The sequence below is a fragment of the Pogoniulus pusillus genome, chromosome 23, assembly GCF_015220805.1.
Source record: "Pogoniulus pusillus isolate bPogPus1 chromosome 23, bPogPus1.pri, whole genome shotgun sequence".
NCBI lineage: Eukaryota > Metazoa > Chordata > Aves > Piciformes > Lybiidae > Pogoniulus > Pogoniulus pusillus.
In genome coordinates, this window is record NC_087286.1 from 765,423 (window position 1) to 790,677 (window position 25,255).

Below are 25,255 nucleotides of genomic sequence, written 5' to 3' on the forward strand. Positions count from 1 at the left end.
AGGCGATCAGCAGCACAAACACTCCCGAATGCACCTGTGTTTGATTTGCAGAAGGGAATCTACTTCTCAGTGCAGCTGAAAGCCCTCTGATCTATTTTTCTTAATTAAAACGTGAGGGTGTTTGTTACACCTGCAGCAGGGGCTGGAAGAGAGGCAGCAGCAGGAGTCTCCTGGCTTGGCTTTAAAGCATCAGCAGAAGCATGTTTGAAAGTTGGGGTTTGGTGAAATGCTCCAGAAGGGGTAAGGACAGTCTGACACGACCAGTAGTTCTGCTCAGGATTTGAGAGTGAGATTCTGAGCCTAGTGCTACGATTTGCCTCTGTACTTGGTTGTTCTGATAAGAGCCAAGTGAGATTTTGCTGCAGAAGTGGCAGTGAAGGCACTGCTGACTCCTCTGCCACTGAACACATGGGTCAAGAGCAGGGAGGGGGTGAGGCAAAGCACAGCTCAGAGCTCTGCTGTTGAATCTTTCAGGGTCCAAGTGTGGCATCATTTTTCTCAGGCTCTCAGTCTGTTAGCATTGTGTCTTGGTGCACTGAAGCACCAGGGAAGGTGTCTGCTCTCTCTAGGAAATTGAACTGATACAAGAAAGTTGGGGAGGGACTTTTTACAAAAGCTTGTAGTTATAGAGGAGAGAGTGGATTGAAGCTTGAGGAGGGCAGATTTAGACTGGAGATGAGGAAAAGTTCTTTATAGTGAAGGTGGTGAGACACTGGCACAAGTTGCCCAGGGAGGCTGTGGATGCCCTCTCCCTGGAGGTGTTCAAGGCCAGGTTGGATGAAGCCTTGAGCAACCTGGGCTGGTGGAAGGTGTCCCTGCCCATAACAGGGGAGTTGGAAAGAGATGATCTTTAAGGTCCAACCCAAATAATTCTGTGAATCCATGAAAGCTACAGAACCTATCAGATGTGCATGAAAGCAGCAGAAAGTAGTTGGTGCAGTTTACTGTGCTGTTGGGAGCCTGCTTTGGTGTAGCTAGCTTAGAGACAAGGTCTTTGATCCAGGCTGCTAACGGTCCTACAGTTCTGAGGCTGTAAGTCTCTGCTAAAAATTGTGTAGAAATGCTGCTCAGAAGTTCCTAGTAATGGATTTGGGTGAAATGTTCTAACCTTGAAGGCTTGGAGCATGACACAGGCTTGAGGTGCACTGTTGCACAGCTCTTGGGTTTCAGATGGGAGCTGTCTGCACAGTGCCACTAGGCAGGTGAAGCAAGAGCAGGTAAACCACCTTGGCAGTGTAGAAAAGGTGCCTTGGCTGGGTTAAACCTGCACCCCTTGTGTTGTTCTGTGGCAGACTGTTAAACCAGGGCTGGTTCCTGTCAGCTGAGGCAGCAAATACAAGCAAATTGTCTCATTTGTAGCATGGAAACATAGACACAATTGACTAATAGTAGCTGAAATACGAAGTGCCTCAAGAAACTTCCTCTGCCCCAGGCCAATTGGCGTTTTGGCTGTGATCCAGCTCATTCTATTGTAGATTTTCAGGACAAGTCTGTTTCCTTCTCCTTTCAGAACAGCCTCTTGGTATAGGATGTCTGCATTTCAGAGGATGCCAACAAAGAGGATTTCCTACACACCTTGGACTAAAGGTTTGGTTCTTGCTCTCATGGTGGACTGAACACAGTGTTTACCTTTTCTAACTCTTATCCTTGGCTAGAATTTTTCCCTTCACATATTGTCTCCTCTTAAAGGCACTTGAGCAGAAAAAAGCTCCACAAAACAGAACAAATCTTTTGTCACATGGGACAAGAAAGCTTCAGAAAATCATCTCTGTGCAGTGCAAATTGTGCAGGGTTGGTTTCTCTTTCTGAAGCCTTAGTCATTGTGCTTCCAAGTGCATCTGCTAATGAGGACGTATTAAATGATTAGCAGCAATTGCATGCTGAAACCAGGCTATGTACACATTAACATCAGCCTGTTTAGGCCACAGACACACAGACTTTGTAATTCTTAGGGCAGACACTGAGCACAGAAAATGGCTGGCAGGAGCTTTTCAGAATAATGTTCTTTCCACAACCACTTATTTGTTTCTGTCTTTGTTTTAAAAGAACTCCTTACTTTTCACACAGGAGAAGGTGAGCTGCACATTGCCTGTGTTACCCAGAACCTGGCTACTTAGTAAATCTCACAGAACAATTGCAAGCAAAGTAGAAACCAGTTGCTTGGCAAGAACAAGCTATCTGCTCTTGACTTGTTGCTCTTCAGCTGCCTTGCTAATTATTTGTTTTAATCACTGTGCTAAAAGTAGCAGATAGAAAAATCCCAGTGGGATAAATGTTATATGCTAAGTGATACAGAATCACAGGATCAATCAGGCTGGAAAAGACCTCTGAGATCATTAAGTCAAACCTATCACCCAACAGTATCTTATCACAGAATCAGTCAGGGTTGGAAGGTACCATAAGGATCATCCAGTTCCAACCCCCCTCCTATGGGCAGGGATACCCTACCCTAGATCAGGCTGCCCAGAGCCTCATCCAGCCTGGCCTTAAACACCTCCAGGGATAAGGCTTCCACCACCTCCCTGGGCTTTCACCAGGGCTCTCACCACCCTCATGGGGAAGAACTGCTTCCTCACATCCAGTCTGAATCTACCCATCTCCAGCTTTGTTCCATTGCTCCCAGTCCTATCACTACCTGACAGCCTAAAAAGGCCCTCCCCAGTTTTCTTGTAGCCTCCTTCAGATACTGAAAGGTCACAATAAGGTCTCCTGGGAGCCTTCTCCTCTCCAGACTAAACAGATCCAACTCCCTCAGTCTTTCCTCACAGCAAAGCAGCTTCAGCCCTCTGATCATCCTCGTGGCCCTTCTCTGGACACCTTCCAGCACCTTCATATTCCTCTTGTCCCAGGGGCTCCAGAACTGGATGCAGTACTCCCGGTGGGGTCTCGGCAGTGTGGAGCAGAGTGGGAAGATCACTTCCCTGGCCCTGCTGCCCACACTGCTCTTGCTGCAGCCCAGGATCAGCTAAACCCTGGCACTAAGTGCCTCATCCAGTCTCCTTCTAAACACCTCCAGGAATGGTGCCTCCACCACCTCTCTGGGCAGCCCATTCCAATGCCAATCACTCTTGCTGTGAAGAACTTCTTCCTAACATCCAGCCTGAACCTGCCCTGGCACAGCTTGAGGCTGTGTCCTCTTGTTCTGTCCCTGGTTGCCTGAGAGTAACGACCAACCCCACCTGGCCACAACCTCCTTTCAGGTAGCTGTAGAGAGACAGTGATAATGTTCCCCCTGAGCCTCCTCCAGGCTGCACATCTCCATCTCTCTTGGCCACTCCTTGTAGAGTTTGTGCTATAGGTAAGTTATAAAATGTTGTTTTGGTTCACCCCCATGCAAAGTCTTGTGCCTAGACTTGTGCAAAGTCTTGTGCTGTTGAGGTGAGAGTGTGGTGTCATCATGCTGGAAATGACATAGGAATCCCAGCAGGGAATCAGGAGAAGTCAAGTCCCCAGTCTGATGCCAAATGCAAGACAGAAGTGCAATTCCTGCCCCCTCACCCCTGCAGCATCCAAGAGAAGTAGGAAGACAGGATTACCTAAAATCTGTAGTGAGGGTGAGCCAAGCCTTGTTTCACCATTCCTGCCCATCCTTGTCTCTACAGAGAGGCAGCTGCAAAAGACAGCAAGGGCTCTGGGCAGTTAGAGGAGAGCCAAGGGACACCTGAGAAGAGAGCCTCGAAGCTCAGTGCATCAGTTTCCAGAGTGTTTCTCAGGGGTAGCTGCCTGTCCCTGCAGCAGAGGTACCTCTTGTACTGGGCCCTTCATCTGAAAGCCTAGAAACACTTCAGCTGAGCTAGGCAAACTCAGCTTGGAAACAACACTCCAACCTTTAACAAGCAAGAGTAACTAATGACTGCATCAATTTACTAAAGGAGAGAGCAAAATATTCTCCTCTTGGTTTGAATGCACTTACCCATGAGTCACAGGCGCTCAACCCAACTTGTGATTGTGATGTTCAAATGTTGAGACAAAATTCTCTGCTTCATAAGGCTCCTGCAGTCTGCTAATTGCTTTCCCTTGCTCTGCTGCAGTGCCAGCACTCTGCACTTGTCTGGTGCCTTCTGCTAGCAGCTCTTCAACACATCAGTGAGGCGGTGGATCTCTGGAAGGTGGCAGTGCATCTACTGCTGGATACTAGAGCTGGGCTCTGGAAACCCAAACAGAGCTAAGCTGAGGCTGCTGGAACACTGCAACAGGTTGCCCAGGGAAGTGGTTGTGCCCCGACCCTGGAGATATTCAAGATGAGGCTCGACAGCACTCTGGGCAACCTGATCTAGTTGAGGATGTCCCTGCTGAGTGCAGAGGGGGTTGGACTGGACAACCTTTGGAGGTCACTTCCAATCCAGCCCATTCTACGGTTCTATCATCTTTTTGTACTTTCCCTTCTCCTCCCACCCCCTTTCATCCTGCTCAGTTAGAGCCTTACCTTTGATGACTGGAATACAGGACAGACACAACCATTGGTTTGTTTGGCTTTTGTTTGTTTGTTTACTGTGCTAGTTTGAAGCAGGCTAGAATGTTTTGGTAAGAGAAAGTAGATAATTGGCTATGAAAGAAAAACATTGGTGATGTCTCCTTCCCTCAGTCTTGCTGAAGAAGAATGTAAACATTAGATAACACTTTCTCCATTTTTTGTTTTCACTTTCTGGCTGGCTTCTGGACTCAGCTGCAGCTTCCTAACCTCACTGCCACTAACCTTGCTTCTTAACCTCTTGGCTGAACCTCTTTTCTTCTTAGGACTGGGGTAAGGTTGAGAGGAGCAGGGGGAAGGTGCAGGGGCGGTTGAGAGCCCCTCCTGGGGACTCAGGTTTCTGGGTGGGGAGTTGTGTTTCTGTATTACTTCTACTTTGTCTATTTCTGTCTATAACTGTATAGACTGTAAATAGCTGCTTGTATATTGTGCTGCTGTAAATAGCTAGCTTCATTTATATTCCCAGAGCCCAGCTGAGTTAGCTGGGGTTCTTTCTAAAGTGTGGGGGGGCAGGTTACAGCCAAACCACCACAGTTTACTCACAGGAGCACAGCACCATGCAGGCTGGCACAGCCCCTCGGGAGCACCAAGCCCAACCTAGAGCCCTGCTCTACAAGATTCACCTTAAACCATAGCCCCAAGCACCACATCCAAACCACCCTGAAACACAGCCAGGCTGGGTGACTCCAGCACCTCTCTGGGCAGCTCATTCCAGTCCCTGAACACTCTCTCCCTGAAAAACGTTTTCCTCATGTCCAATCTAACCCTCCCCAGCCTCAGCTTGAGGCCATTCCCCCTTGTTCTGTCTCCAGTTCCCTGTGAGAAGAGCCCAGCAGCAGCCTCTCCACAATGTCCCTTCAGGTAGTTGTAGGAAGCAATGAGGTCTGCCCTCAGCCTCCTCTTCCTCACACTAACCATCCCCAGCTCCCTCAGTCTCTCCTCAGGCTCTTCACCAGCTTTGTTCCTCTAGTATTAAAGCTTCATCCAAACATGGCCTGCAGATGGTCATGTTTCTGATAACCAAACATCTTCTGTCAGTCCAAGACTGTATTTTGCAGTGCTAAACATTGAGTTTCATCATGTTTGTTACTTGACATTTGTCTGTGTTTATGTACATGCAGCCCCCGACCTCCTTTTGCTCTGTCCTCCTGAATACCCCCCCAGTTTCTTTCTCTATTGCTTTTCGCTGAGAGCCCAGAGCCTCTGACAGCAGCCTGATGAATAATTACAGATCCTCTTAGTATGTGAACAGGGCATATTTGCTTTAAAAATAACATGGTTTAAGCCTATGGAAGGGCTAATTTTAAAAGATGGAAACTTGCTAAGAATCTTCTACCTCCTCTGTGTTTAATATGGTGCTGCTCGTCACAGCTCCTTTTTCTGGGTGAGAAACACTGATCTTCAGAGCCACAATTTCTTGTCTCCTAGTTTCTGTACCTAAATCATAGAATCACAGAGTGGTAAGGGACCTCCAGAGAGCATCCAGTCCAACCTCGTTGCCAAGGCAGCATCACCCAGGGCAGGGCACACAGGAACACATCCAGGTGGCCTTGGAAAGTCTCTCCGGGCAGCCTGCTCCAGGCTCCAGCAACCTCTCAGTGAAGAATTCTTCCCTTGTGTCAAGGTGAAACTTCAATCCTGTGATTGAGTTTACATCCATTGCCCCTTGTCCTCCCAGTGGCTATCACTGGCAAGAGCCTGGCTCCATCCTCCTGACACCCACTCCTCAGATACTGACAGGCACTGAGCAGGTCCCCTCTCGGCCTTCTCTCCCCCTGGCTAAGCACCCCCCTCCCCCCAGGGCTTTCAGCCTTCCCTCATCACACAGACGTTCCAGTCCCTTCATCACCCTCATAGCTCTCTGTTGGCCTCTCTCCAGTAGTTCCCTGTCTCTCTGGAACTGGGTACCCCAGAACCAGACACAATATGGTCTCATCAGGGCAGGGTAGAGGGGCAGGAGAACCTCCCATGACTGCTGGCTACATTTTTCTTCATGCAGCCCAGGATAGCATTAACCTTCTTGGCTACCAGGGCTCCTTGCTGTCCCATGGAGAACTTACTGCCCACCAGGACCCTAAAGTCCTTCTTTGTGGAGTTGCTCTCCAGGAAGTCCAAACACGAAATGTTTTTCAGCCTCCTTGGAAAGGTTTTCTTGATTGCCTGTTCCACCTGGGGATGGACCCGAGCAAGTTCCCCTGTTTTCAAACCAGAGAAATGAGAGAACCAGACAGAGTGCTTCTCATGCAGGACAGAAAGATAGGGAATGTGAGCAGGGGCACGAAAGGGGAAGCTTGTTCCCTGTCTCGGGTTTAAAAGCAAAAGTCACACCATACAAACTGGGGGGGGGGGGAGGGCACAGCCCTGGCAATTCTGTTGCTGGTTTTGCTCACCCCAGAATGAGTGAAAACACAGGATTTTGGCCACTCATCTGAGAGGAAAGGGCTAGAATGCAAATATTAGCTCAGAATCACTTGGGGCTTGGAGTTTGGTTTGGTTGTTTGGGGTTTTTTACTATTTTTCTTTCTGATTTTTGTCCTTAGCAGAGAATTCTCTGTTCAAAGCACAGAAGCACTGCTGGTTGTTTGCATAGACTTCTGGCTTTTGAGCAGTTGGCATAAAACTCTTTCACCAGAGAAAATTCCTACCAGCTCCAGTGGTGAACTTTTGGAAGGGCTGAGCAGAACTCCAATTGTATCAGGAATTCCATCAGCGAATGTAGAAGTGGAGAGCTAAAGGCAGATATTTTCAAACGCTGCTCTAATTTGAGAGGGAGAATTCACATCCCCCGTTGCCTTTTGCCAGATTTCTTTCTACTTGAAAATGTCATTGTGCTTGTTCCTTCAGCTGCTCCGAGCCAGCAGAGCAAAACATCTCTGTATTTTCTAACAGAATATATAAACTTTGCTATTTGAATCCTTCTGCCTGGTTCAAAATAACCTTTATATGTGATTAAGTAGCATAATGTCAAGGGTCAGGGCTGGGCTGGCCACTAACTGAGTGCCAGAGGCTCTCTATGGACCCCTCTGCCTTCCCACAGGGGAGAGAATGGGAACAAGGCAGAGAGGCTGATGGGGTGGGAAAGAAAGAAATGAAAGTGTAATGAAAAGGATAACAATAAACTGAAATTGATACCAAGAGAGACAAACCAGTGTAGAACCCAGCTCCGGGTGGCAGTCAGTCACCACTGTCACCACTGGTGCTGTGGCACAAGTCCCAGACTGGACTCACAGATTTTGCCTGGACTCACAAGGGTCCCTGTGGTGAGCTCCGTGGTGAGGCTGTCAGACATCACATTCCCTTACAGGTCTTTTCCAATTGGCTTGACAACCTGCTGCAGTTCTGCCTGGGCTGGAGTTGGCTGCTTGCTTTTGGTTAGGTATCCCTGCTGCCTGCAGTGGGGTTGGGCAAGATGACCTTTGAGGCCCATCAGACATTGAGGTCCAGGCACCAGCAGCAAATTTGTAGATGGCACCAAGCTGAGTGGTGCTGTTGATGTGCCAGAAGGACAGGCTGGCATCCAGAGGGACATGGACAGCCTGCAGAGGTGGCTCGCAGCTAGACTGGAACAATCCTCACTGTCAATGCAGGCTGGAGGAGGAGGGGATGAAAGCAGCCCTGAGGAAAAGTACTTGGAGGTGCTGGTAGGGGAGAAGCTGGACAGGAGCAGGCAGTGTGAGCTGGCAGCACAGAAGGCCAAGGGCAGCCTGGGCTGCATCCAGAGCAGTGTGGCCAGAGATGGAGAAAGGAGATCCTGCCCCTCTGCTCTGCTCTGCTGAGACCTCACCTGCACTGCTGGGTCCAGCTCTGGAGCCCTCAGCACAGCAAGGACATGGACCTGGTGGAGAGGATCCAGAGTAGGCCATGAAATTGCTCAGGGACTTGAAGCAGCTCTGTTATGAGGACAGGCTGAGGGAGCTGAGGGTGTGCAGCCTGCAGAAGAGAAGACTCCAGGCAGACCTAAGAGCAACCTGCCAGGACCTGAAGGGGCTACAAGAAGGTTGCAGAGAGACTGTTTGCAAAGGGCTGCTGGGACAGGACGAGGGCAATGGGTTCAGGTTTCCAATGGAACTCTGCAGGGATATGGAGTGGTTTTGTGAAGGTATCTTAGGAGGAATGGAATTTTCAGTTAGCTCCAGCCTGCAGCTCAGTGGATTGAGTTCCATTCCTAGAAGGCTTTGCTTTGCTTCCTGACTGCTCTGGTCTCTCTGCTCATTCAGAGCCTTCTCAGACATGATGCTGCACACTCAGATGAACCCATCCGGCTTCCAGTGAATACCAAAGCAATTAATAATGATTAAACACTTACATTAAATGTCATTCTCCGTGCCTGAGTTGGAAAAGAATTTCTGGCACCCATTTTTATGTGAAGAGAGTCACATTGCCCACAGAAAATTTCAAGTGCGTACTCGAAGTTTAGTAATTAGCATAGATCAGAAGGGCAGGAACAGAACAGACAGCAAGAAGTGGCTGGGAGCTGTGGTTATTGCTTGTGCTTCCTCAATCTGTTTCTTCCCTGGAACCAAGTTGAGAATCAACATGCAAAAAAAAGAGTATTCCAGCCTGTGGGAGAGGAGACATGGGAGAGGCTTCTGTGTAGCTGCCATTGCCTTTGGTCACAAATACCTGGGGGAAGTTCGAGTGCACCCACTCGCCCTGGGCACCTCTGAGGTGCCCAGAGCTGCTGTCTGCAGAGTGTGCCATGGTTGGCTCTGCCACCACTCCGGAGCCAGGCTGCAATGCTGGTGGCAGGCACCCTCAGCCTCCCTCAGCCGCTGTCCTTCGTGGCTGCGCAGACACCGAGGGTGGGCAGGGACGTGGCAGACAAGCAGAGCAGTTCCCTGCTGTGGTGGGTTAGGAGCTTCCACACAATGAAATGCAGCAGAGCAGCTTGGATGGCTTGGAAGTGAGCTGCAGCCCTATTTCCAGCACAGCTCACTTCACAAGTGTGCAGACATGATGCACTTACAGGCCTTGCAGTTATAGACAAACTGGAAATAACAGAGGGCCAAACTCCCTCCTGGACAAAGGACACTGCCCAGAGGGGCTCAAAGCTTCCCTCTCTTTCTCCCTCTACTTTCCCAGGAGACAAATGCATCAACCAGCAAAGCTTAGGCTGCTGCCTGTTAGCCGGGAGCGAGGGGGAGGCGAGCAGAGCCAGTGCCCCAGAGCAGAGTGGGACACTTTTGTCCCTCTCAGCAAAGCAACAAGCGAGAGAGACTTCAGCATTATTTCCTTTTCACAACCAATGATCAAAACATTCCAGTTAGCCTCTGACCACCACACCTGTGTCCCTGGTCCCGTCAAATGCAGTAAGCCCTGCAGCGGGGCTGAGAATAAGGTGAGGATATAAACAGCCTCCAGGGGGGACCTTGATGCTGGTTTATGACCAAACCTCCAAGAATCAAATTGAAATGGTTTCACTGCTGCGTTCTCAAGCCTCATCACTTCTCACAGGATGAAAGGCAGAAGAGTGGAGACCCTTCAGTGCTGGGTTGAGAGTTGGGCTGGATGCTCTTTGAGGAGGTCTCCTCCGACCGCATGGGTTCTGTGATCCTGTGAGTCAGTGCTTGTGCAGCAGGTCACTACATCCAACCAGCAGCCTTCCAAAAGGACTCAGTGCCTGCTCTGGCAGGGCTGTGGGCTACAAGTTGCATGCAGTTGCTGACATTGTAATGAGATTGGGCAGTTGTGATAAAAGCCCCTTTGATGGGCTTGCTGCTGTTTAGAGCTCTGTTGCCCACCTCTGTCACTGTGCAGGACACAGTCCCCTTTGTTACAGGGGACTTAAACACAGCCCCTGATGGTCAGAGCAGAGGGGCAGGCAGGGGGTGCAGCTTCCTCATGGTCACTTCTTGCATGGTGGCCTTTATGAGAGAATTAAAACACATTTCCCCACCCTCCTTTTTCTCAGGGTATAGCAAAGTGACATTAATCTGCTGTGATTGAGAGATCCGTTTGGTTAGAAGACACGAAGCAGCCTCAAGCAAAAGGGCAAATGTTGGTTGTTAGTCTTTGGTGACAACCCAAGCGAGAAGCCCTGCAGTGGTTCAAGTCACAGGCTGCCTGCTGAGTGCTCTTCAGGGAGCCTGTTCTGCATCTAATCCCCCTGAGAGAACTATGACAGGGAGTAGCCTGGAGATCAGTGCAGGTGCCTTTCCCGGGGCGCTCCTAGCCCACCTCCCCTTCTGACTCCTGCAGCAAGACACGGCTGTCCCCAGAGGGCCACGGGGTCTCCTGGGGTCTGGAGCAGAGTCTGTTGAAGGCAGCAGAAGTGACATTTGGGTGATCATCTCGACGGCTTTGACATCTCACAGGCTGTACAAATGAGCACTTACGTAAAGGTTATTTGAATAAAGGTAGCATCCCTCGGTGTGACTGAGCTGTGAAAGCATTTCAGCTCCCTTTAGTTGTCCCTCTGAGATTTCCAGTCTCCTGAAATGTGCCTGTGTTTCTAATTTGCCTGCAGGCTAAGAAAAAGCTGGAATCCAAAGTCTGCAGAGCTTGTCTGAACTGGCAGAATACACTGGAACCAGGCTGATTCGAAGAGGCTCTTCCACAGCTCCGAACAACACACACCCCAAACCTGAGACACTGCTGTCTCAGGGAGCTCCTTTCACTAAAAGCATCAAAGCAGGAGTGGGAGCAGCTGGGGAGCTGCCGGGATGGCTGCTCCTGCCCACAGTGCCTGAGTAAGTGAAGGACTTGCTCTGCAGTGTGGAGCTCTGCTGCATGGCTCCAGGGCTACCCACTCCACAGTGGCAAGGCGAGGGTTCCCCCAGCCACCTTGGGAGAGGGGTGCCCCCTTCCTGGGGTGGGGTTTGAGAGAAGTCATATAGCTTGGGCTCTCCTTTAGGGTCTCAGACTATCAGCACCTGGCTGCTGCTCAGAGGGTTTTCTCAGCATCTCCCCTTAGGGTTAGAGATGTTGCAGAGAGAGACATGTGCTGGTTTGCTTTGGTTTTTAAACCAGCATCAATCATTTCTAGATGAAACTCAAGGAGATGGAGCTAAACCATCACATTTTGCAGAGGGCTCCAGACATTTCAGCAGCAAAGCTGTATGAGGTGTGGTGCAGACAGTCAATCGTGAAGGCTCAGGCTGCACCTTAGGGAATCTTTCTGCCCTGGAAGGCTTCTCAAGCATTGGCAGTGTCTGCCCAGGGCAGTGCTGCAGTGCTGCAGCCTGGAGGTGTTGCAGCAGCCTGTGGAGCTGTGCTTAGGGACATGGCTTAGTGCTGAGGCTGCAGTGCTGGGAGGAGGCTTGGGCTGGGTGATCATTGAAGTCTCTTCCAACTGGAAGAGCCTGCACTGGTGTTATCGCTGAACTCTCTAGAAAGGGCCTTTGTCCTGATGCCCTAAACCAAACCTGGCCTGTGCTGTCCGAGCTCTTCTGGAGACTTGTACAATTAGACCCTGCATCAGCAGGGTCTTCATTAACTGCATAGTTAGCTGTATCCAATTAGTGTGCACAGACGGATCTGAAACAGGCAAAAATCTGTCATGGAAAACTGCAAGCGTAATTTTAGCTCTTGCTTTCCTCCATCCCTCAAAATGTCTCAGTCACTTTGCTGCACTGGTAGATACTTTAGGTCACAAGCTAAAGTGGAGCTAGCCCAGCTCCATGAAGATCAGATGCATCTGTAGGTGAATAAGGTCTCTGGGTACTTGTCCTGAGCTCTGAATTAGCCTGGTGCAAACCCACTTTGGAAATGGGATTGTGTGTGAAAATGTGTTGTGCCCTGCTGTGGCCACTGTGGTCAGAAGCATTTGGAACTCTCAGAGACTGCCTTGGTTATGGTCCTGGGATAGGATGAGGAGCAATGGCAACCTGCCAGTGCCTGAAGGGGCTACAAGCAGACTGAAGAGAGACTGTTGCCAAAGGCCTGCAGGGACAGGACGAGGGCAACGCCTGCAAAGTAGAGCAGAGCAGATGGATTTTGGCTGTGAGGAACAAGTTCTGCAGCAGGAGGCTGCTGGAACCCTGCAACAGGTTGCCCAGAATGGTGGTTGGGGCCCCATCACCTGGAGACATTCCAGGTGAGGCTGGGCAGGGCTGTGGGCAAGCTGCCCTAGTGGAGGATGTCCCTGCTGAGTGCAGGGGTTTGGACTGGATGAGCTCTGGAGCTCCCTTCCAAGTCAGCCCATTCTGTGATTCTAAGGGAAGGAGGCCCTGGACACTGTGCTGCAGAAGCGTCCTGACTGCCTGTGTAATTATGCTCTAGTCCTACTGCTAGTCCCCAGAGGGTCGTGAACCTGGTGGGTTCATGTGTTGGCTGCAAAACAGCATGAGGTGGTACCATGCTACAGTCTTGGTTTGGCTTGAAGATAGTTAAACAGGAGCCTCCTGCTGCTGCCCGGAGGCATTTCCCTGGCTCTAGCAGAGGTGCATCAGAAAGGCAGGAAACTTCAGCCACCTTGCACCAGAGTTGTGCTGTCCTTACTGACACAGCAAAGGTGTGACAGCAGAGTGTGGGGAAGAGAAGGGGCAGTGTTTTCTGTGGGTTTTGCTGGAGTCCTGCTGCAGAAAGAAAATGCTGTACCATAAGTACATTAAGCACAGGAACTGAAGCCAAGCTAGAGCAGACAGCTGGAATTGCCTGTTGGGTTCCTAGCAGCAGTAAATGAGTGCGTGATGATTTTTATAACAAATGATGAAATGCCAAGTTAATTATTAATTATTGGACACTGGTGATGCAGTACTGCCTGTCAGTGAATGGCTCCATCTGCTCTGAAACTAGGGAGAATACTCTGAAGCAAGAGTCTGCTAGTTTGAAGCTAGCTAGAATGCTTAGGTGAGAAGAACTAGCTTACAGGCTGTGAAAGGGAAACAAGGGTGGTGTCTACTTCACTCATAGGCTTGCTGAAATGTATAAGAACAAGAGTATAAACAGAGATAAGGCATTCAGGCACAGCCTGGGATTTTGAGCTGCATTTCTCTCTAACCTCATCTTCCGTCTCTCTGATTAATCCACTTTGCTTCCTAACCCCCCATGCCAACCCTCCATTCTGCCTTGGGCACAAGGCAATGTCTGGGGTAAGGTAGAGAGGGGTGGGAGAAGGTGAAAGAGTGGTTGGGAGCCCCTCCTGGGGACTCAGGTTTCTGGGAGGGCTGCAGTGTTTCTGTGTTACCCTTTCCCTTGCCTATTTCTGTCTGTAGCTGTATGTACTGTAACTATCTGCTTGTGTATTGTGCCAGCTGTAAATAGAAGCTTCATTCAATTCCCAGAGCTGCTGAGTCTAGTCTGGGTGATTTCCACAGTTGGGGGGGGGAGGGAACACCCAAACCATCACAAAGAGTCTTTGAAGGAGTGGGGAGGACTTCAAAACACGCGAAGGAAACGCACTGCAGAACAGACAAGAACAAAGGTTTCCAAGCTTTGATTGCATTTACTTGGTGCTTAGGCTCAGTAAAATTGTTGTTAAGACTTCTCAGAGCCCTCCAGGTGACTGTCCTGCCAGGCAAGGTGCTTGCACCAAGTGCCCGTGTGGCACACTGCCTGCCCACCCACGTTCTCACCAACACATAAGTGCATCTGCTGTCCAAGAGGAGAGGGCCAGCAGTGGGAGAATCACAGAACTTTAGAGGTTGGAAGGGACCTCCAGAGGGCATTCAGTCCAACCTCCCTGCCAAGGCAGCATCACCCAGGGCAGGGCACACAGGAACACATCCAGGTGACTTTGGAAAGGCTCCAGAGAAGGAGACTCTACAGCCTCTCTGGGCAGCCTGCTCCAGGCTCCAGCAACCTCTCAGTGAAGAATTCTTCCCTTGTGTCAAGGTGAAACTTCAATCCTGTGATTGAGTTTACATCCATTGCCCTTTGTCCTCCCAGTGGCTATCACTGGCAAGAGCCTGGCTCCATCCTCCTGACACCCACTCCTCAGATACTGACAGGCACTGAGCAGGTCCCCTCTCGGCCTTCTCTCCCCCTGGCTAAGCACCCCCCTCCCCCCAGGGCTTTCAGCCTTCCCTCATCACACAGACATTCCAGTCCCTTCATCACCCTCATAGCTCTCTGTTGGCCTCTCTCCAGTAGTTCCCTGTCTCTCTGGAACTGGGTACCCCAGAACCAGACACAATATGGTCTCATCAGGGCAGGGTAGAGGGGCAGGAGAACCTCCCATGGCTGCTGGCCACGTTCTTCTTCATGCAGCCCAGGATAGCATTAACCTTCTCTATTTCAGTTTGTATCCATTGCTCCTTGTCATATTGCTGCTGACCACCAAAAAGAGATTGACCTCATTCACTTGGCAGCCACCCCTCAGATATTGATAGACACTGATCAGATCTCCTTTCAGCCTTCTATTTTGATAGACACTGATCAGGTTCCCTCTCAGCCTTCTCTTCTCCAGCCTAAGCAGCCCCAGGTCTCTCAGTCTCTCTCCACAGGGGAGATGCTCAAGTCTCCCAGTTATCCTTGTGGCTCTCTGCTGAGCTCTCTCTAGCAGGTCCCTGTCTCTCTTGAACTGGGGAGCCCAAAACTGGACACAGTATTCCAGGAGTGGTCTCACCAGGCCAGAGCAGAGAGGGAGTAGAACCTTCCCAGCCCTGCTGGCCACACTTTTCCTGATGCAGCCCAGGATGCCAGTAGCTCTTTTGGCCATGAGGGCACATTGCTGGCCCATGCAGCACTTGCTGCCCACCAGCACTCCAAGGTCTTTCTCCATGGAAGTGCTTTCCAGCAGGACAGCCTCTATCAAGCCATTCCAAATGTACAGCTGCATTTTAGTTGCTGAAATGTGTTCAGCATGCCTGGTGACAGCAGTGTGATACCAGACACAAGGGACTTTGCTGACGTGAGTGCAGTGCCACCATTCAGGTGAGATGTGATCAGCTGGCCTGGCTTCAAGCATGTGTTGTGAGGCCTCCCAGCTTCTGGGTTGCCACAGTCCAAGCAGTGGTCTCTCGATGGTTTCTTACTGTGATCTCGACACTGTCCCACACCACATCCTGGTCTCCAGGCTGGTGCCACATGGGTTTGATGGGTGGAGCACTGGATGCATAAAGAACTGGCTTGATGGCTGCACCCAGAGAGTGGCTGCCAACAGGTCCATGTCCCAGTGGAGGCCAGTGACAAGTGGAGTCCCTCAGGGACCAGTCCTGTTCAACATCTCTGTGGGTGCCACTGGCAGGGGCACTGAGTGCAGCCTCAGCAAGTTTGCTGCCCACACCAAGCTGTGTGGTGCAGCAGCCAGGCTGGAGGGCAGGGATCCATCCAGAGGGACCTGCACAGGCTGGAGAGGTGAGCACAAGCCAAGCTCATGAGGTACAACAAGATCCCACCTGGAGTACTGCATCCAGTTCTGGAGCCCCTGGGACAAGAGGAGTATGAAAGTGCTGGAAGGTGTCCAGAGAAGGGCCACGAGGATGATCAGAGGCCTGAAGCTGCTCTGCTATGAGGAGAGACTGAGGCAGTTGGGTCTGTTGAGTCTGGAGAGGAGAAGGCTCCCAGGAGACCTTATTGTGACCTTTCAGTATCTGCAGGGGGCTACAAGAAAGCTGGTGAGGGACTTTGTAGGCTGTCAAGTCCAGGGGGAATGGAACAAAGCTGGAAATGGGTAGATTCAGACTGGATGTTAGAAAGAAGTTCTTCAGCATGAGAGTGGTGAGAGCCTGGCAGGGGTTGCCCAGGGAGGTGGTGGAAGCCTGATCCCTGGAGGTGTTTAAGGGCAGGCTGGATGGGGCTCTGGCCAGCCTGATCTAGGGTAGGGTATCCCTGCCCATAGGAGGGGGGTTGGAACTGGATGATCCTTATGGTACCTTCCAACCCTGACTGATTCTCAAAGTGTGATCATGCCAGGGGTTCACTTGGGTCAGCAGTGACCCTTTATTGTTTGCCCTTAGGGTGGCAGGAGATAGGTAGGGAACGGTGAGAGGAGGAAGGAAAAACGAAGTGAAGAGAGAACAGAGAAAGAGGCTGCCACCAGTACGAGGATCCAGAGTGGTCCCAGGCCCAGTCCTGCTGGTCCTTCTGGTCCTGTCTCGATCCTGGTGGGGAAAGCTCTGTCTTATTGCAAGGGAGACCTCTTTTATAATCAATCTCACAGCTGCCTGTGTCTGAACTCTGCCTCCCTCCAGCCCTTATGCCCCTCACAAGAGAGGCTGCCATGCATGCCTGAGGAGGAGTGCCTGAGGGGTGGGCTGGGCCCGGGCAGGCATGCCCGGGGCATGGTGTGCCCTGGAGGCAGGCAGCTCTGCCCAGAAGCTGTGGTGGGAGAATGGCAGGAGAATGAGCAAGGCTGGCCCCATGCTCAGGGCTCCCTCAGCAGCACCAGGGCAGCGATGCCTCTGGGCAGCGATGCCTCTGGGCAGCAGCTGTGGCCCATGGCTGGGAAGGAGCGAGTGGGGACAGCAGAACCTCCCTTCACACCCGACATGGACGGGCTCTCGGGAGCAGCTGCCCTCTTCCCACGGAGCCTCCGTGGAGACTTCATTCGGTTATGCAGGCTCAGTGTAGAGGGTTAACCCCCCTGGGGGGAGTGACCTTGGACCTGATCCCAGGTGGGCTTGACGGCTCCCCAGGGGTGGGTCTGAACACTTCCAGGTGCTGGTTTAGCCTACTCCCCCTCCTGTCCAAAGGTCCATAACCGCAGGTGGACTTCTGCTCGCTCTCTCTTTGCCTCCCTGCCTGCCTGCATCGCCATTCCTGTTTCCTGCTGCTTATCGTCTCACCTCGTGGCCATCATCACCAGGAGGGGACCAATCCATTGCCATCACATCTGGTTGTGCATGTACATGTTTTGTGTCGTGTTCTCCCTTCCCTGCACCTTTGTCACTTCCCTACCTCATCTACCTTATATTTATTGTAAACTTTTCTGCTTTTAACTTCCCAGTCGCAGTGAGATTGTTTGGGTCTGCTCTACCTTTCCTCTCTCTCCATCTAATTCCTTTTCATTTGGGAAAGAAGGGGGAAGAGGGAAGGGCACCCTATAAATTGCTACTGGTTCTATCAACTACATTTGAGTCTCTGGGAATTTAAACTAGAACCCAGACACTCAGCAACTTAATCCAAGCTTACGGAGCAGCCTGCTGCAAGCCCAGGCTAGGATGTTGGCCCAAAGCTCTGGGCACGGGGCCGGATCCCTGGGGGCAGTGATGAGGCGGGCAGTGGTGAGGCAGGCGGTGGTGAGGCAGGCGGTGGTGAGGCGGGCGGTGGTGAGGCGGGCAGTGGTGAAGCGGGCAGTGGTGAGGCGGGCAGTGATGAGGCGGGCAGTGATGAGGCGGGCAGTGATGAGGCGGGCAGTGGTGAGGCGGGCAGTGATGAGGCGGGCAGTGATGAGGCGGGCAGTGGTGATGCAGGCAGTGGTGAGGCGGGCAGTGGTGAGGCGGGCAGTGATGAGGCGGGCAGTGGTGAGGCAGGCAGTGGTGATGCAGGCAGTGGTGAGGCGGGCAGTGGTGAGGCGGGCAGTGATGAGGCGGGCAGTGGTGAGGCGGGCAGTGGTGAGGCAGGCAGTGGTGAGGCAGGCAGTGGTGAGGCAGGCAGTGGTGAGGCGGGCAGTGATGAGGCGGGCAGTGGTGAGGCGGGCAGTGATGAGGCGGGCAGTGATGAGGCGGGCAGTGGTGAGGCGGGCAGTGATGAGGCGGGCAGTGGTGAGGCGGGCAGTGGTGAGGCGGGCAGTGATGAGGCGGGCAGTGGTGAGGCGGGCAGTGGTGAGGCGGGCAGTGATGAGGCGGGCAGTGGTGAGGCGGGCAGTGGTGAGGCAGGCAGTGGTGAGGCAGGCAGTGGTGAGGCGGGCAGTGATGAGGCAGGCAGTGGTGAGGCAGGCAGTGGTGAGGCAGGCAGTGGTGAGGTGGGCAGTGATGAGGCGGGCAGTGATGAGGTGGGCAGTGGTGAGGCGGGCAGTGATGAGGCAGGCAGTGGTGAGGTGGGCAGTGCCCTTCAGGCCACTCCTCACAGGATGTGAACGCTGGAAAAGCAGGACTCCAGGCCTGGATGGATCTCCCAAGCGGGCGGGAGGCTCCCTCGCCTCTTGGTGTCATCGTGCTCTGGTTTAGATGGCGCTCTGGCGGCTTCCCCCCGGGAAGGGCTTCCCCAGGTTCCACTCCTGCTGTCGGCAGCCAGCTAATCGCCAGCACTCCGGATGCCAGGGCCGGGAACTCCGCTGCTGCCATGGCAGGGGACGCGTAGTGATTCCCTGCGGATGCGGCGAGACACACAGACCTGTCCTGCAGCTGCCGCTGCCTGCGGACAGCTTGAGTGATTGGGTTCTCACAGGAGCCAGTTCTTCTCTTCTCTTGGGCCACAGGAAATGTTTAGGTCCTCTTCTCTCTCGTTTGTTTTCTCCCTCTTCCTTCTTCAGCATCAGCAGCTTTGAATTATTTCTTCTTGTAGTTTGTGTGTGATCTGTTTTCTGACTCTTCTTCTTCAGGGAGTGACAGGACTGGGGGGAATGGAGCAAAGCTGGAGGTAGGGAGATTCAGGCTGGATCTGAGAAGGAAGCTCTTCAGCATGAGAGTGGTGAGAGCCTGGGATGGGTTGCCCAAGGAGGTGGTTGAGGCCCCATCCCTGGAAATGGTTTAAGGCCAGGCTGGCTGAGGCTGTGGGGGTGGAACTGGCTGATCCTTGTGGTCCCTTCCAACCCTGACTGATTCTATGATTCTTTTCACTCCCTGCTTGACTCATTTCTCTGTGCTTCTTGAACAAAACCCATTTTGTTGTTATTTCTGTGCAGTCCCTGCTCATCTCCTCTGTGCCTTGTGCTTGTTACCAGCCTTCCTGCCACAGCTGGCACAGTGAGTCAGAGGCAAACAAATCTCCCCCTGGCCAGGGCATTCCCCACATTCTGCTGTGCAGACTGAAAGGGTTAATTCTAATGCAAACTTCAGTCACAGGTAATCCTAGAGAGGGACTCTGTCGCACTCACCAGAGCATGCTGCCTTCAGTGAAGCTCTCTTGCAAATCAACCAATGCAGTTTAGGGCCTGTCCTTGCCCAGGCAGGTACTCAAAGGAAGTTTCTGGATTCCACCCCAGAAGCTCTTTGGTTTTCCACCGAAGTAAATGAACTGCTTTCCTGCAGACCACATCACAACAATTAAAAGGCTGATGGGCTGCAACTTGGTTGTCACCTGACTGCAAGATGGCAGCTACCTTTTCCCCTTGCTTGTGGTGGTGCTGGTGCTGCTGGTGGTAAGCACCACATCTATCAATTGCAGTGGCTCTCTTCTCAACAAGGATTGAGACTCTGCAGACTCCTATGGCTGTGAGCTGTCTGGTTCACACCAAGGGGAGGTATTTCTGGTGCTTTAGGAGATTAACAGCTGCAGAAATTTGATATGGAGCATTTCCTCCAGCAAAGGAATGACAGACAGAGGGAGAACTGCCTGGGAAACACAGGTAGGTGTCCAGGAAACATCATATTTCCTCAGTGCCTATGAGGCCACTTCCACAACTTGCCCCTGCCCAGAACATGCTGTCTGCTTGCAGCCTTCTGTGTGTCACTGCTCATGCTGCAAATGGATCAGGAAGCCAGATGGGATCCAGCGCAGTGCACTTAGATGTGCGCAGCCAATCTAAATAGCCTCAGCAAAGAAGATCGTCCATGCCCAGCGTCGCAAACCCTTCTGCTGCTGGTGTCCATGTACAACCAGTGCAAACCATGCAGCAGCAGTGCAAATCATTCTGTTTTCCTGGCAATGGGGCTAATATTTTTTCCTGTCACAGCTCATTATGGCTGTCTCAGCTGTCCTAAGCACCTGTGGTCACCTTTGCCTTCACAGCAGATATGAACTTGTGGTCCTTAAGAAACTCCTAGGTTCAGCTTTGGCCTGCAGGTGAGAGGACAGGTTCCAGGGAAAGATCTAGACTTCCAGCAGCAGATGCAGCTCCTCAGTAATACCTCTTCTAGAGTCTCTCCCGCACGAATCCTGGTTTTCTGCTAGCAGCAGCTGCTTTAATGTGTATGTTTTTTATCTGAAGCCGTGGCACCCAGAGACTGACTGGATGCTGACATGATCCAGAAAGTGAGCAGCAAAGGGGCAATTTGTCAGCTTCTTCTCAACTAACAAACAATGCTCTTGATGATGTATTGTTTGTTTTACTTCTGCATTAAAATGTGGTGCCTGAGAGCTGCGTTTTAATTGCAAAAGAAAGAAACAGGCTCCTTGCTTCTGTGGGACAAATCACAGAATCAACCAGCTTGGAAAAGACCTCCGAGCTCATCGAGTCCCACCTATCACCTAACCCTTCTAATTCACTAACCCCTGGCACTAAGTGCCTCAGGCAGCCTCCTCTTAAACACCTCCAGGGATGAGGACTCCACCACCTCCCCGGGCAGCCCATTCCAATGCCAATCTCTCTTGCTGTGAAGAACTTCCTAACACCCAGCCTGAACCTGCTCTGGCACATCTTGAGCCTGTGTCCTCTTGTTCTGTCTCTGGTAGAGGAGCCCAACCCCACCTGGCTACAGCCTCCCTTCAGGGAGCTGCAGACAGCAATGAGCTCTGCCCTGAGCCTCCTCTTCTCCAGGCTGCACACCCCCAGCTCCCTCGGCTGCTCCTCGCAGGGCTGTGCTCCAGCCTCTCCCCAGCCTCGCTGCCCTTCAAATGCCTGCTTGCCAAGGATGGCTGAGGGAAGCTCTGGGCACGATCAGCAGCAGGGAGGAGGCTGGTGGTGGCCGTGGCGCTGGGGCTGCTCCGTGGGGCGGCAGGCGCTGACTCAGCCGGCGCGGGAGGCTCCCTGCCACGGGCGCGGCGCTGCGTGGGTGCGTGCAGAGGAGGCTGGGGAGCGCCGCCTGAGGTCCCGCAGCAGCTCCTCCGAGCTGAGGGCCTCGAGCAGTCCTCGTAACGCGGGCTCAGGCTCGCTGTCCTGCATGCGTGATGTCTTCTTAACCCTTCCAGGCGCTCCGTCTCGCTGAGCTCCGCGTCCGTTGCCATAGCGAGCGGATCCAGCCCAGGCAGCAGCCGCCCGCTCTGCTTTGACAGAGGTCCAGACGAAAAGAAGGGCAGAGCAGACCTGTGCTACACAGGGTCCTTCTCTGCCTCCAAATTCTGTCTCTCACCCAGCGAAAAGTCACTCTTGGAAAGAAGCCTGCTCAGGACGGCACACTGCAGCCTGCTCGCGGTGAATTCACTCTGGCAGGGGGTTTGGACCAGACCATCTCCCTTCCAACCCCTGTAATCCACGGCTCTTGTGACTGTGCCCAGGAGTGGAGCTGCTGGGATGTGACGAGAACTGCAGAAGTACAGGAGGGGTACTCCATTTGTTCCCTGGCTGAGAAGGGTCAGCAGAGCGGGAAGGAAGGGAAGAGAAGCATAGCTGTACCGCCCATGAGAGCGTGGTGCGGCCCCTGCTAGCCAGAGAGAGCCAGAGGGGAGCAATGCCACAGGCAGGCAGGAAGGGCTGACTTCTGCCAGAACTCGAGCCAGCGCTGCTGGAGCCTCTGGACACCCCCTCTGTGGTGCTCCTCTGTTAAAGGTCTGAGAAGAGGCTTTGCAAGTTAGCAAGTAGGTTTTCCTCCCTGCCAAGATAATTTTAATCTGAACACCATCTGATACTCACACCATCACCTGCTATCTCCTGCTCTAGACTTGCCACCTGGAAAGAGCCAGAGGCAAGGCTCTGTCACTTGTGACAGTGCCATCCAGGGAAGCCCTTCACGCAGGCAGAACAAGCGTGCTAGTGCAAAGAAACTTACTCAAACATCTCCCCAAAAGAAAGGCCAGCTCCCAGGTGCAGGAGGCACTGACCGTGCTGCCTGTGTGAGCAGTGGGAGGTGTGCCAATGACACCAATAGGAAGGAGCAGGCAGGGAAGAGAATGGGAAGTGTTTGTAAAGAGCTGCACCAGTTTTACATTCACAGAAGAAGCAGCAGCTACATTAGCAAGTGGCCCATTAGGAGGTGTCAGGGAAATGGAGATTCATTGCTACCATATTCCAGGCATTAGCTGGACATTTTTACTGTAGCTTCTGGTTAGCACATTTAACTGGACTAAGCCTCATTTCCCCCTTCCCCCCAACCCTGCCACAGCCCCAAGCAAGAAGTTCAAAATGAATGAAGGTAGGATGTATGAGGAGGTTCTTTCTTCAGAGGCTGACTGAGGTGCAGCAGTCCCTCTGCTGCCAGTGTTGAGGTTTGGGCACCTCAACACAAGAGAGATGTGGAGGTTCTGGAGCCACTGCAGAGGAGGGCAAGGAAGCTGTGAGGAGTCTGGAGAGTAAATCTTGTGAGGAGAGACTGAAGGAGCTGGGGATGGTTAGAATCACAGAATTAACGAGGTTGGAAAAGACCTCCAGGAGGATCTAGTCCAACCTATCAAAATAAATCTTGTGAGGAGCAACTGAGGGAGCTGGGGAGGGTTAGTGTGAAACAGAGGAGGCTGAAGGCAGACCTCATTGCTGTCTGCAGCTACCTGGAAGGACCTTGTGGAGAGGCTGCTGCTGGGCTCTGCTCACAGGTAATTAGTGACTGAACAAGAGGGAACAGAATCAAGCTGCAGCAGGGCAGGTTTAGACTGGACATGAGGAAGAATTCTTTCCCAGTAAGAGTGGTCAGGCATTGGAGTCAGCTGCCTGGGGAGGTGGTGGAGTCACCAGCCCTGGGTGTGTTTGAAGGTCATTTGTATGTGGTGCTTAAGGCTGTGGTTTAGGGTGAGCCTTGTAGAGTAGGGTTATCAGCTGGTTTTGGTGATCGTGATCCTGAGGGGCTTTTCCAGCCTGACTGTTCCCATGGTTCTGTGTTTCTGTGGTGCTGGCCTGCACCATGAGCAGATCAGGAAGTGGCATTTGTCAGGGTTTCCAGCTAGACAGAAAGGGAGGTCACACTTTGCCTTCACTACTGTGTATGCAGTTAGGGGAGTGGTATCAACCCTCAGCCACCTTGCTCCACCGGTCCTTGCCATGACCCACTTTGTGAAACTAGAAAACTTACCAAACACCACGGGTGGGACACTAAGCTCAGCCTGCTAATTTGGAGGCCTCTTCTGAAAACATCATCCCTGGTGGCAGATTGAAAGATAGAGCAGGGTAAGTGGGACTTGTGTAAGTCCAGGACTTTTTGGGTTGGCAAGAGAGCAACTCTTGAACCTAGCCTGCAGGGTTGATTCCCTGTGTGGCCTAATGCTGGCCACTTGAAAGAGTGACTTGGGAGGTGCAGGTGAAAGCAGAAGTCACCAGAAGAGCAGGCACTGTGTTAGATTGGAGCCTTCTAGCTCAACATAACCTGCAACTGACAGTTCTCGTGACAAAATATAAGCATACTCCAGGACTCCACTAATCATCTAAGTTTCCATATGTGATGTGACTTTCTCCCTTAACCAGATTTGTTCCTTCTTCTCAAAAATACCAGCTTCTAAGGCTCTGCCAAACTGCCAATTCTTACTTTCCAGCAGGCAGTTAGGAAAAACAATGAGTTTGAAAATCTTGCCTTTTTGTGAGCAGTTTTCAGCCTGTTGCAGTGATCAGATCCCACGGCACTTTGGAGACAAATGTTTCTTGCAGGAGCAAAGGACGGGGGGGGGAGGTGGGTGAGGAGGGGGCACAGTCACCGGCCATGGTCACAGGCCAAAGACAGACTCAACCTGGGGAAGCAGAGTCAGTTTAATTCAAACAAAATGATGAGCCACAAAGATGCTGGAGGGAATGGAACATCTCTGTTAGGAAGAGAGCTTGAGGGAGCTGGGGCTGTGCTGCTGGGACAGGAGGAGACTAAGAGGTGACCTCTAAAGATGGAAAGGTGAGTGCCAGGAGGCTGAAGCCAGCTCTGCTGGGGGATGCCCAGTGTCAGGACAAGGGGCAGTGGTGGAAGCTGAGGCAGAGGAAGTTCCATGGGAACAAGAGGAGGAATTTTTTCCCTGTGAGGGTGACAGAGCCCTGGAGCAGGCTGCCCAGGGAGGTTGTAGAGTCTCCCTCTCTGGAGATATTCCAAACCCACCTGGATGTGTTCCTGTGTGATCTGTTCTAGGTGATGCTGCTCTAGCAGGGGGTTGAACTGGATGAGCTTTGGAGATCCCTTCCAGCCCCTGACATGCTGTGAGTCTGTGATTCTGTGAAAACCACCACTTATTTACTGCTGAATCAGAGCAGGGCAATGATAAATACAACTGGATCTTAAAAACACCTTCCCCCCACCTTTCCCTTCTCCTTGGGCCCAGCTCTGCTACCTCCTCCTCACCAGGCAGGAAGGAGATAGGGAAGTGGGGTTGTGGCCAATCCCAGACTGTGCCTTGTTGTTTCTGCTGCTATTTCCTCCTCAGGGGGGAAAAACCGCTTGCAGTCCTTCCCTGCTGCGATGTGACATCTCTCCAAGAGGAGACAGTGCTGCCAGCATGGCTTCCCTTCTGTGGGGTGCAGCCAGGGACTGCTCCAGCACAGGCTTCCCACAGAGTCACAGTCCCTTTGAGATCAGCTCCCTGCTCCAGCAGGGAATCCTCCACAGACCCCACAGTTGATCAGTGGTGCTGCAAGGGCTCAGCTGCCATCTCACCACGTGCTGAAGGGGAATGGTTCCCCCAGCGCTGCCTCCCCTGCTCCTTCCTCACTGTCTTCGGTGTCTTCCAGCTCAAGTCCTCTCCAAAACAAACAAGGAACCTGCCCAGGAGCTTCTGCTCTCTTAAATGTGTTATCACAGAAGTGCTGGCTGGCTTGACCTTGACCAGAGGCAGGTCTAGCTTGGAGCTGTGTTTGCTTCTCTAAGCTTCTGGCAGAAGCCACACCAGCAGTCCCTTCCCTGCTACCAAAAATGCCCTGCCAGGCACCACCCCACGGTGCTTAGGGAATAGAAAATTGTGCAAAATATAAATGCCCTTAAGGGAGGGGAGGACCATCTGGGGAGGTGAGCTGAGCATTCGTGG

At 52.2% G+C, this 25,255-nt stretch overlaps 1 long non-coding RNA gene across 1 annotated transcript; it reads left to right on the plus strand.

Moving 5' to 3' along the window:
• The first annotated feature begins 148 nt into the window (after nt 1-148).
• LOC135185786 (uncharacterized) lies at nt 149-11,497 on the plus strand. Its single transcript, XR_010306617.1, has 3 exons — nt 149-240; nt 1,511-1,587; nt 10,938-11,497. It is a non-coding gene; the product is annotated as an uncharacterized LOC135185786 (long non-coding RNA).
• The last annotated feature ends 13,758 nt before the right edge of the window (nt 11,498-25,255 follow it).